The 13083-nt window shown below is 41.9% G+C and overlaps 1 protein-coding gene across 2 annotated transcripts in view; it reads left to right on the forward strand.

The window, feature by feature from the left end:
• Positions 1-703: 703 nt before the first annotated feature.
• LOC130174798 (nuclear receptor coactivator 3-like) overlaps positions 704-13083 on the forward strand; it is a 64746-nt gene continuing 52366 nt past the window's right edge. For both annotated transcript variants that reach the window (XM_056385003.1, XM_056385004.1), the window contains exon 1: positions 704-838. The gene's annotated coding sequence lies outside the window, so the exon portion shown is untranslated. The remainder of the gene's footprint in view (positions 839-13083) is intronic.

The following is a 13083-nucleotide window of genomic DNA, read 5'->3' on the forward strand; positions in this document are numbered from 1 at the left end:
AGCAAGCCAGCTTGTGAGCAAATGATACTAGCATTGCAGCTGTTGTCTACATGCACACGTATGTAAAATCAAGTATTTCAGCGACTTTAAGTTTAAAGACACAGCTAACAGACTTTTATAATTTATGGAAATGAATTGGGTTTTTCGAATTAATTTGCACTGGTCCTTTAAAGTGTTAACTAATCCCAGATTTCAATAAAGAGGAGGCCACTGGCAGATAAAGGACTTTTACTTGTCCAAATGGACCAACTCCTCATCACTAGACAAGATAAGACCTTCCTGTCCTAATTTACTCTCAAGTTTAGGCTGTCTACTTCTCTGTCACCCCCTCCAGCCAAACGCCTACTTTAAGTAGAAAGTCTGCAAATTGTGCTCTTTATGCCTCTGGGCCTCTTTAAAAAAAACAGTCAGTGTTTGCTTTTCGCGGCGTGTTGGGGTGAACTGAAAATACACACCGTGGCATCTCTCTCTCTCTCTCTCTCTCTCTCTCTCTGCTCTGGTATCGTCGCTGACATCCGTCTGTAGGCAGCTAGACAGACAGTGCCTGCCCCCCGCCTCCACCACCACCACCGCCACCTCCACCTCTACCTTCCTCCCCCCCTGTGCGGTGGTGGAGTCTGCCTGTAGTCCGCATCCGGATTGGAGGAGGTAGCAGGAAGCGAGGCGCTCCGCTCGAGCGAACTCCTTTACCCAGAACCCCCTGCGACGCCTCAACTTACAGAACTGGCTTCTTGGGCTTCGGGAGTGTTTCCCATTTAAACAAACAGTGCCGAAGATGGCGGAGAGTTAATGGTGTAAAGAAGAAATTATCGATCCGGTAGAGAGATACGTCCACAAGGTAAGACCGTGCAGCGTGTTTCATGACATTCAGCTGATTCAACCCGACTTTGCATTTGGTTTACATTTCGATAGAAGGACGGAAACGTACTGACTTGGGTTCCCAGCGGCGGTGCACACACAATATTGGCATCGGCACAGTGCGGAGGGCACAGTGCATGGTCATTTAGTACATGACAGCAAAGGTTTACTAACCTGTTCATGGCCGTGATGAAGTGCATGCTAGGCGTCCTGTTTGTTTGTCACGCTGTGCTGCAAAATGAATAACTGTTTAGCAGATTTGATAACTTGGCGATCATGCAAGCTGGCCAGTTTACGCACAAGCTGGTGGATCACAGAAGTGTTTCCAATTGATACAGTACCTCGGGAAGTTTTGGGGAGAGCACACACACTTTACACTCGCGTAGATACTCAAACATGGTGATAGTTGACTAATTTGTCTTGCTTGCTGCTGACTGTCGGCGGGCGGTGGGAAACTGTGCATTAGCTGAGCCCGACGCTGTCTCAACATGAGGGAATTTGGACCCGAAATGTTTGTTGATCAAGAGCATGCAAACATGCTCAGCTGTGTATCACATGCATCATGTTTGAAGGAGGCTAGCGGTGTAATTTAGCGGCTTCGTTAAGAGGCACAAGATGTTGACTGACTGACTGGATGTATGTCAGTCAGTCAGCCTGCCTGCCTGCCTGCTTGCCTGCCTGCCCGGGTCCTGTGTGCTGAGCGATAAAAAGTGCACTGACTCTCCTGTATGTCTTTAGTGTGCAAGTCAGTACATTGAATGAGGCATGTATTGCCTGTAAGAGCGTGAGGTGGAAGAGTGAATGCTCGCCGTGCTTATGTTTTCCCTGTTTGGTCTCCTTCATAACCTCTCCTGTCATCTGCTTCATCCTCAATAATGTAGCTCACTGTATATCTGCAGGGGGCAGCAACGTGGCCCTGTGCATATACACTGCCCTGTAACCCTGAACGTTCACGGTTTGTTCCCTTGTACAGCGCGCGCGTGTGTGTGTGTGTGTGTGCATGTGCATTGAAAAGCACCGTGTCCTTCAGCATGTCACCAGAGCCCTATTACAGTACCTGCTCAAACTGAATAATAGCAGTGTACTCTTCAGTGTGTGTAAACATAAGTTAAATAGAAGTGATGCAGATGGTTTGTGTGTCAGTGTGGAAATGTGAGGGATGTCAATTTATTATATACAGTGGTCGGAGATTAAATTTATTTTCATTTGCAGCTTTATTTCCTGACTAAATAGGGATACGGCTGACGATTATTTCCATTATCCATTAAGTTGTCATTATCTCTTGTCTAGAAAACATGAAAAAAAATGTGAGAAATGTCCATCTCAGTTTCACAGAATTCATTGTGGCGTCTTCAAATGTCTCATTTTGTCTGATCAACCAAAACCCAAAGATATTCAGTTTATAGAGATCTAAATCTGAGAAGAGCATAGCAAATCGTCACATTTGAGAAAGTGCTACCAGAGAATGGTTAAGAGTTTTTGATTGATAAATGACATTAATGAACACCGCCTTCTTTGTGCACAAGCCTGACGATGACATACCCAAAATAAAACAGTTATTGTTCTTGATCCCTTTTGAATTACATCAAACTATTTTGATCTGAAAGGTTTACACTCAAATTGTCAGAATTAGTTAAACGTGATTCTAGATTTAGATAGATTGATTGATTGATTGATTGATTGATTGATTGATTGATTGATTGATTGATTGATTGATAGAATACACTGAATAATGATATAATAAACTCTACATTAGAGCAATTCTTTAAAAAAAGCTGTACAGTAAGTAACAGAGGCAAGGACATAATGAAAATGTATTGTGAGTTTTTTTTGGCCTACAAACCTGGAAGGTTTAGTCAATTAATTGATTGAAATATGAACATTTGCTGGTTTTCTTCTGTATTTTATGATAATAAACCTGGTTTTCGTCTGTTGGTCAAAAAAAAAAGACATGAGAAGACATCAGCCTGTGTGGTGGAAATTATTTTCTATTTTTCAGTAGAACATAGACCAAATGATTAAGCAACAAAATAACTGACAGGTGAATGGATCATAAAAATAATCATTATTTGCCTAGTCAGTTTATTCTACTTGTATATATTCCTATAAGGATGCAACTACTGATTATTTTCATTATTGATTAATCTGGTGATTATGTTCTTGCTTAATCATTAAGTATATGAAACTTAAAAACATTGTGAACAAGTAACTGATTAATCGACTAATCATTTCAAACCTATATTCCTGTTCCAAAGTATTGTTGCAGCGATATGAGGTTCTTAAATCATTTGAAAGCAGAGATGTCAGTTCTTGTCTGTTCTTTCTGTTTTTTGACCACCTACTAGGGGTTTAAACAATTAATCTATTATTATTATTATTATCATTATTATTATTATTATCAATATATATATCAAAATTGTTGCTGATTTAATTTTCTGTCTATCAACTAATCATTTAATTGATTAATCATTTTGGCTCTTCCGGCCAAACTGTCAATGGCCAAAGTGGAGGGGTGTGGCAGTAAGGAGCCCTCGTCTCGTCTCATGGCACCTCTCTCCTGACAGATTTACAGTCAACTCTGTGGCCCGAGTCTCCGCACACGTGCTGACACACACGCGCCTACGACCTGCACACAACCAGTCGAAGGGAACATGGTCAGGGAAGGGTGTGGGCAAGCTGCTCGGACCCACAGGCACCCATGAGGGGTCTTCGCTAAGCGGATGGCGGGATGAATGCGTGGATGAGGAGGAGGAGGACGGGTGACAGTGATGCATGATGTTTGCTGAATGGGGAAAAAGGGGACAGAGGTTAGCAGGGGATGCTGGTGACTGGGTCAGGCACTGGGGGCAGGGCTCACGAGGCTGAGCGGGAGGGAGGCAGGACCTCACACACCAGCCTTGGAGCATGGGAAGCTCTGGGTGTGTGTGTGTGTGTGTGGAAAAGAGAGGGGGTGTGTATGGAAAGGGGAGGGGCTCAGGTGGAGCCTCTTGCTGGAATTCTACCTGGCATTCTTGTCTTTTGTGTCCTTCTCTTTGTGTCCTCTTTTGTGGAGTCAGGAAGTTTTGTGACTCAAACGATCCACATTCTTTGCTGTTCTCTCTCTCTCTCTCTCTCTCTGTCTCTCTCTCGCTCTCTCTCTGTCTCTCTCTCTCTCTCTCTCTCTCTCTCTCTCTCTCTCTCTGTGGTATGTCTTTCTCTGTCCCCTGCCTCCCCCAGCTCCAGTGTGGTGAGCTGAACTGTTGTCCTGTTGTTGTTGGGGCCCCTCTCCCATGTGTCAGGACGTGTTAAACAGGAATTAATCTTCACCAGCTTTCATTGATTTCGCTTTGTGGAGGAGGGGTCGTTCTCTTTTTTTTTTCTATCTCACTCACTTGTGTCCTCTGTGTCTTTACTTGGGCATCTCCAGTCCAGCGGTGGATACCCCCCATTCCTGTTTTGATGTGATCTCACAAAGTTTCTCCCAATTGGATTGGATATCTTTTGACACTGATCTGATATCACACTGACACTGATATCTTTTGACACTACTGACAAAATTGCAATGATTAGTTGATTCATCAATTAGTCTAACAACATAAAATTGAAACTATTTCTAACATAATAAACAATTTTGATAATCGAGAAATCGTTCTGAGTAGGGATGCTGCGATCACATTTCTTTGCCACGATACTGATACCAATCGTCTGTGATCGATGGCGTGGATTGGCCGATATTGATCATTTTTGGCACGCATTGCAGATGGCGTACGTTACATCAGTCCTGTTTTGTTGTTTTGTTTTGGTGTCATGTCGTGCGCCCGTGCAGTGAACAATGTAGGACACAGCACACAGTGCGTCTCTCAGCCGCAGACATCTGTTGTAAGTATGAGTATTAACCACAGGTGATCGGTCTTAAGCTGATCAGCATTCATACCGATCTGCAGATCTATGTATTTTTAAATGAAAACTGGCTGATCATGATCGGCGGCTGATTGATTGGGACATCTCTCATTCTGAGTAATTTTTAAGAAAGAATGCCAGTGTTATCTGGTTTCAGCCTCTCACATGTATATTTTCTGGTTTTGGTGGTAGACTGAATATCCATTCACATCGGGCACTGGACATTTTTGAAGGGAATTTTAACAATTTTTTTATTGTTATAGAATAATGACCAATCAATTAATCGAGGAAATAATCAGCAGATTTAACGATAATCAAATAATCATTAGCTCTTTCTCTCCCTGACTTTCCTGTCTATCTCTCTCTGTCCTGTCAGAATAAAGGCAAACATGCTCCCCAAAAAATAAAATTTAAAAAACACATTTTGGTCAACGCCAAAACTCGTAATGAAGTTTGATGCCCAACCCTACAAATGAGCAGCTTATGGATCATTCACACAGTCAAGCTTGAAGGGGAGGGAATAAACACAAAAACTGAATTTTGATGTGTTATTCGTATGATTTTGCATATGTCAAGTCAATATTTGTCAACATTTGTGGCCCTCCTCCTGAGCCAGAAGCCACAGAGCCAGCATTCCCGTCTGCAAAGTCATCAAGAGACACATTTTGCCGCTGATGTTCTAATAATAAATCGGAGATGGAGGGGATTTATGTGTTGGCTTTAGCTTTGACACCTAAATTATCTCTATTTTATTGTACAGCTAACAGTTTGAAACCAGAAGTACTACCCACATCCAGTTTAAAAAAAACCTCTTGGCTGCTTGAAAGGCTCATAATGCCACTCTCCACTTAACAATCAATGAAAGTCCTTCATAGTGTCAATTTGAAAGCTTTGAGTTTTATTTTTTATTTATTAACATTTGAGATTTAAATTGACCTCCAAGTGTTAAGAATATTTTAATTGCTAGTTGAATGTTTAGTTATAGAGAGCTTCCCCCTCTGTCTCTCCTTCTCCCTCCCATAAGTGCACTCATAAGTATTTTACACTCAAACTGAAAAAATGATTTATACTTTTAATAATACAACTGTAACTTCCTTTGTTTATTGCTTTATGAGCTGTGTGTTGTGTGTATGTGTGTGAGTGATATGAATGTGCTGTTTGTGTTGGAGTCAATGCTCTAGTGGTTGCGCCGGAAGCTGCTTTCATGAGTCAAGATGATACAGGAAGAAATGTTGGTGCTACAGTGCCACAATTTCTCAGCGTTGACACCACCTGCAGTATCACAAAGAGACTCTCAAGTCAAATGAATCACCAAAAATATATTTTTTAAAAACACTACAGTTATTTAAATGTCACAGTCGATGAAGGCAAACAGACAAAAAGCAGACTTTAAAGGAATAGTTCAACATTTTGGAATTACACTCCTTTCTTTTCTTGTTGAGAGCTGAATTAGAAAATTGATCAGTACAAAAAAAACAACAAAAGTTTTGATTTGCTGGGCTGTGTTTTTGGACACTATAATATGTTAATTACTTAGCTTTAGAGGGGTTGGTAGGCATTGGTTTTAAATGCTTATAGATTATTATTACAGCTAATATTGCAACTCCAAATTTTTTCATGTGACATATATGTATTTAGGAAAACAACGTGTTATATTTTATATTTTACTCTCTGTTTTTTCTACTTATATGTCTTGCCAATGACCCCTTACAGCATCTGTCCCTCCAGGGTTAGGGTTACACTATGAAACAAAACACACTTAAAACCAGCTCATCCTGACTGCCAGGGAAGCACCAATCACTGTCCATGTGTAAAAAGAAAACAGAAGCCCTAAAGGATGATTACAAAAAAAGAAGTAATGTTTAAAAAAAAATCCAGGAGGGGATTGACTCATTTCTCATCTATCACTGATTCACTAGCAGAGAGATGACACTTAAATGGCTCGCCAAACAGTTATTAAGAATGGAGAACATGGACTAAAAGCATAAATAAGCAGTCTCTGCACTGATTTGCATTTTTATTGGTTTATGCAATTTGAGGAAATCGGCAGAAAAATGAAGTGAAACATTTCATGAGAGAAATGTCACTAAAATTAAAATATAGAGGAAAATTAGCTACAGCTTTGGTTGCCTTGAGCACAGTGTGACATAGCAGTTCCCAAAAGAAAGACCACGTGTGAAAGTGAGATTTGTGACTGACACAGACCCTGTGATGCAGCAGAATAAACAGACATTAAAACCCCCTTTGAGCACCAGACTCTCGGTCGCAGTTGTTATTGTTCGTTCACACATGATGTCATTGGTCTGCAAGAAAAACATTGCTGCTATTGTGTAGATTTTTTTTTAAATTTTTTTTTTACCAGAGCTTTTCTGAATCTCAATTTTCACTTCTTTAAAAGTGGTTCCTTATTTACATTAGTACAAGTGTGTGTGTGTGTGTGTGTGTGTGTGTGTGTGTGTGAAAAACATTTGAAGCGCTTCACCTTCTGCAATCATGTTTGCGTGTGTTTAAGATTTAAAAGATTTATTGGAGGAAAGATCTGAATTTGAGCCACTGTCCTGTGCCCTCTTTTTTTGCATGTTTTGTGTCTGTATGAGTTCATCAACAGAGCGATGAGTGGGAGTGAGATGAGGAAATGACATGCAACATGGGGCGTATTTAAACCAGGGGCGTTGTGGTTCATGGTTGCCACCTTAATCCCTAGGCCACCTGGGCGCCCCATTATCCACTATATATGTAGTTACACTAATTCTTTAGTGATTCCTCGGGAAGTAACTATATGTGTTCACTGTGTTGTTCCAAAAACAGTTTCATACCTACAGCTGGACAATAAACCACATTTACTGAATTATCAACATTATGAAGGTCTTACTAAACTAAATGTATTCATATTGCAAAATTCATTAATATCCAGCAACTGATGACAGTTAAAAGAACCAACGATATCTAAGGAGATGTTTCACCAGCCAGTCAGCAATCAGCTCTGTAATTCTTATATTTTATATTTATATATTTTGTATATATTTTTTCTTTTTAATACATCTTTGAATTTTGGACTGTAAGTTGGACAAAATAAGCAATTTGAAGATATCATATTGGACTACAAATGGGCATTTTTCTAACATTTTTCAGCTTTTAGACTAAAACGAGTAATCAGAATCAGTCAGATATTAGTTAATGATAGAAATGATTTCTAAAATTCATTCATAGTGGCATTCTGTTGTCATCAAGGTAAATCGTGTTTATATTGTCCTGCTCTTGTCAGGACTGTGTTAAACACGGATCTGGAGTGAGTTGTGAAACCAGGTCACTTAACACGTGCTGACCTGCTCAGACTAACAGCAAACATAGTTCAGGCCTTCCTCACATTGGCCTGAAATTGTTCCAAGAGCTGTGTCAGTCACTTCTGCTATTTGACCTGTTAGGACATCCAGTTGACCTTTATTTCATCATTTCAGTAGAAAAATTTTGTAAAGTTCAGAAGCTGAAAAGTTGTTTATACATTAAGTATGTGATAATGGAATAACTGATTATCAGGCAGAGTTGTTAGGAGGAGAAGCAGAGGAGGAGAGAGAGAGAGGACGAGCTGATGCTCTGTCAGAACAACAGTTGACGGGGTATCGGTTTCTGTTTCCTTTCTTTCCCCAGAATGCCTCAGTGCAGCTCATATCCTTTTCTGAGAGGTATTTCTTCTGTGAGAGGAATGTCAAGTGCCCATCCTGATGCATTTGTCCCTGTTCTGTGTTTTGTGTTGTTACTTGCGCTTCACTCCTGAATTCTGTCTTTTTTCTCCTCCACTCATCTTGTTCACCTAAGCCTTTGTCTTCTCCTTTGTGCATCTTTCTCGCTGTACACAATTAGCCACTGGCCAGGAAGTGAAGTAAGTTTATGTGTTAATATCAGACATACTGTATTTATGTGCGACCATTGCTATCTTTTGTGTTAGTACTGGTCTATGTATGTGAGTGGAGAGAGATGAGGGGGGGGGGGGCGTGGGGTAGAGAGTGAAGAGCAGAAGGGGGAAGGAGACATGGAGAGTCGTTTTATTAACGTGGCGACTCCCGCTAAAATTCAGGGAGTGCTGTTGCATCCAGCTGTTACTGGTTGCACGAGGCTTCGTTGCCATGGCAACACAGCCCTTCGCGCCTGCTCAAGGTCGTTCATCCAGTTCTGAACTGAGCAGCATGCTACACAGAGGATGCACACGGAGAGAGAGAGAGAGAGAGAGAAAGCGCGAGAGAGAGAGAGAGAAACTACTTCAAAGTGACCAATCAAAAGCACTTTGGTGACGTTGTGGTCTGTGAACAAACTCAGCCCTCCCTCCACCCCCCTCTGACACACACTACACACACATAGACAGAGACATACACACACATGCACAGTTACTTTCTTCAATAAAGAAACAAACAAAAAAGAACCCCTGGCCCTCAGGCTTGTAGGTTCTTTGGCCAGCTGATAAAATATTTAGCTGGTCAGTGGGAGAGAGAGGGATACAGTGGCTGGAGAAGAAGCAAGCAGCAGAGCCTGGCTTTGTGTTTTCCTTTCTCTAATGGTGCATTGCTGTGAAGCTACCTGGGGCTCCTCTCCTCTCCTCTCCTCTCCTCTCCTCTCCTCTCCTCTCCTCTCCTCTCCTCTCCTCTCCTTTCCTCTCCTCTCCTCTGCTGCATGTTTGCCGGCACTGACTGGACCCAGTATAGCACACATTGTACACTCAAGGCCCCAATACACCGTGTCGAAACAACCCTCTTGCAGGTTCATCGCATGTTACAGTGTGCTAAATTGGGTCTAATAAAATCTTGGTGACAATCTATGTCAGATGATGCCTATTTTGAGGCATGTCAGATTCGTAGACTCGTACTGCTTCTTGTTTACTCTATTTACCAGCATAAAGATAGGAAACAAGACATCCAAGGACAGAGTCCTCAGTGGTGCTTGGAGCTAAATGCTAATGCTAGCATGGCAGCATCTTAACAATGACATGTGGTGATGTGTTTGCTAATTTGCACTAAACAAAAATGAGCAGGTATTGTGGTCATAAACCAAAGTATTTAGGGTTAGGGAGTGATTAACTTTGTCCTGAGCAAGGCATGAATTATGAACCATATTTTCCATCCAGTAGTTGTCGAGACATTTAATTTCAAACCACAAATGACAACTTCACAGTAGCGTTAGAGAAAAACATTCATCCTCTGGCCACCATGAATATATGCACCAAATGCCATGGCAGTAATTAATCAGAGAAGCACAACAACACTATGCTGGTATGAAAAAAAAGTTTTTACAAATTTGGAAAATGGCACATTTTTAGATGGGGACTTGTGACACAAGTCCAAATCACACAAGTCATGTCACAAACAGCTGAAGTTAGTTTGATTTTTACATGTAGGACATTTTGGAGTTGAAGTTGGTTTAAATTTCATTATTGATTGGCCAAACTCAACTAATGCCAGTACAGCAGGTCAATCTGCCATCAGATTTTATATCACCATAAATATAGTTAATGCAAAATACATTGCAGTATTATTTTAAGGTCATAAGGCCGTATCTCCCTTTTGCTTATTAAAAAAATCCTTACAATGTCGCCTCTGCCAGTTTATTCAGAGAATTTCATCTTAAATTTCAGACACTGTCAGAATTTGGCTTTCTTTGGGCAAAGCATTAAATTAGCCGTCGGCGTCTCATGGTAATTATAGGGCCACTGTTTTGGATTGATGACAAAAGTTTTGACCTCATTACGATCATGTTTGCCGACTTTTATCTGGAAGCACTGGAAATCACACAGTGAAGGGGCCTTAAGAAACCTGACTCACATGTTGTTGCTCTGCAAACACATTAAGGTCAAACAGCAGAAGACCACTGTCAGCGTGTGTTACAGATAAGCACTTGGCTTCCTATAAGTGAATCTGCCTCAAAATCATGTAAAGACAACATGTGCTGGAGCCTAACATGGACGGTGGCTTTTGTTCTTCTACTGCTTTTTTTTATTTTATTATTATTTTCTTGCTCTTCGCAGGGTGCACACAGAGTTCAGCAGGATTTTCACAAACCAACACAGAGTCACGATTTTCTGGGAGCGCAATGAGGAATCGTGTCACTTTTTGTGGTCAGTGATGTGATGGGGTAGAGCGGCCGTGTGTGTATGTATCATTGTTTAAAATAGAGTTCGAAAAACTCAATCTGTCACCTTTTTGTGAGCCCCAAGCCGAGGAGAGCTGGATTTTAGGTGGAGGAGGGGGTTAGTTTCACATTTCTTCTTGCCGTAAGGTAATAGATGCTTGTTAAAGGGGTCCTCAGAGTGTGTAAGAAGGGGAGCTCTGTTTTTTTACTTATTTTCCATTGTAAAAATCCAGGCTTAGTTCATGTGTTTTAGAGCTCCTTAACGTGCCCGTGCACAGACACGCACGTGCAGACACACACACATGCACACACAAACATTTATGGGGTAGGAGTTGAGGTAAATGTTACCAGCTGCAGCGCAGCGAGCAAGTGGTTTAAACTCTGCCTGAACCCGGTTGTTACGCGACCATCTCCTCAACTTAATTCACTCCTGTCCTGCCTTCTCCTCAGCCGCCACACCTCCCATATCACTCTACCACCCCCCCAAAACGCACACTCACACACACATATACACATAGCCATGTCCATCCACCAGTTCCTCTCTCCAGTGTCACCAGCAGCAGCAGCATCGCTCATATCAGGATAGCAGGAGAGCACTCCAAGGTCTGCTACCCCCACCTCGTCACCTTGGAGTGGAGCAGCGGGCCAGTTGAGCGGGCTTCGTCCGATTGGCTGTCCCTCCACCTCCCCTCCAAGGCCACAGTGTTGGTGCTGTGATGTCACAGAGGCTTGTTTATCTCTATCTCCTGTCAAGCTAAGTTGCAACATACTGTATACAACAGCACCTTTCACAAGCATTGGTGATGGCGTAAATCTTTATTTTTCTTTTGGATCCCCATTAGCTTCCATAAAGTGGTCATTAGTCCTGCAGGGCTCCACACAAAAAGCAATAAAAACAAACAATTTAAAGTTACACAGTATCATTTAAACAAGATAAGGCAACAAGGCAACCATAAAGAGCACAATAGAGGTGAAATCACTTTATATATGAAATGGTAGACATTAGAATTGTAGCTATTTTGGCCTCTGGTTCTGGAAGAAACATTTCTATTCATTTTTCCCATAAATAATGTTGCGTCACTCAGTTGAAGCACTTCTTTGGCTTCAGCATGAAACTCTCGGTCTCCTCATTTCTGAAACAGCAGAGCTCCTCGGATCCTCGGTTTACTCAGAATGATGCAAAAAACATCCAGTGAGCAGCTGTTGTGTAGATGGAAATGCATTGTACATGAGAGAGGTTAGGGGAGAATGATCAGACCAGTTGGCACTGACAGGAAAGCTATGGTTACTCGGGTAACCACCCTTTACAATTGTCATGAGCAGAAAAACACCGATGCACAACACGTTGATCCTTGAGGTGGATGAGCTGCAAAAGCAGAAGACCACGTCAGGTTCCACTCCTGTCAGCCAAGAACAGAAATCTGAGGCCGCAGTGGACACAGTCCCACCAACACTGGACACAGTCCCACCAACACTGGACACAGTCCCACCAACACTGGACAGTTGAAGACAAAAGAAGAGAGAAACAATGCAGCCTGGTCCGATTAATCTGGATTTCTGTTGAGGCACGCAGCTGGTAGAGTCAGAGTTTGATGTCAACAGCATGAATCCACGGATCCAACCTGGCTTCAGTCCAGGCTGGTGGTGATGTAATGGTGCGAGGAATGTTTTCTTGGCACTTTGGGCTCCTCGATACCAATCAATCATGGTTAAAATGCCACAGTTTGAGTTTGTGCATGCCTTTATGGTCACAACGTCATACTACCTACTGCTACATGATAATGCTCCATGGTACAGAGCAAAATTCTCAAACTGGTTTCATGAACATGACAATGAATTCAGTGTACTTCAGTGGCCTCCTCAGTCACCAGATCTGAATCCAGTAGGACACCTTTGGGATGTGACAGAACAGGAGATTGGCAGCATGAATGATGTGATGCAGTCATGTCAATATGGACCAGAATCTTAAATGAATGTTTCTAACATCTTGTAGAATCCATGCCAGGAAGAACTAGGGCTGTTCTGAGAGCAAATGGAGGCCTTACCCAGTATAAGTATGGTGTCGCTAATAAAGTGCTCGGTCAGTGTATGACTTAGGAGATTTTGAAAGCATGCAAATGACGTTCAGAGAAGACGCGGCTCAGGCTTTAGTCAAACTGCTGAATTTCACATTCTGCTGTGGACAGGGACTAAGCAGAGTTACTACCTTTACCCATCTGTTTCTGCCAA

The sequence above is a fragment of the Seriola aureovittata genome, chromosome 9 (assembly GCF_021018895.1).
Source record: "Seriola aureovittata isolate HTS-2021-v1 ecotype China chromosome 9, ASM2101889v1, whole genome shotgun sequence".
NCBI classification, from domain to species: domain Eukaryota; kingdom Metazoa; phylum Chordata; class Actinopteri; order Carangiformes; family Carangidae; genus Seriola; species Seriola aureovittata.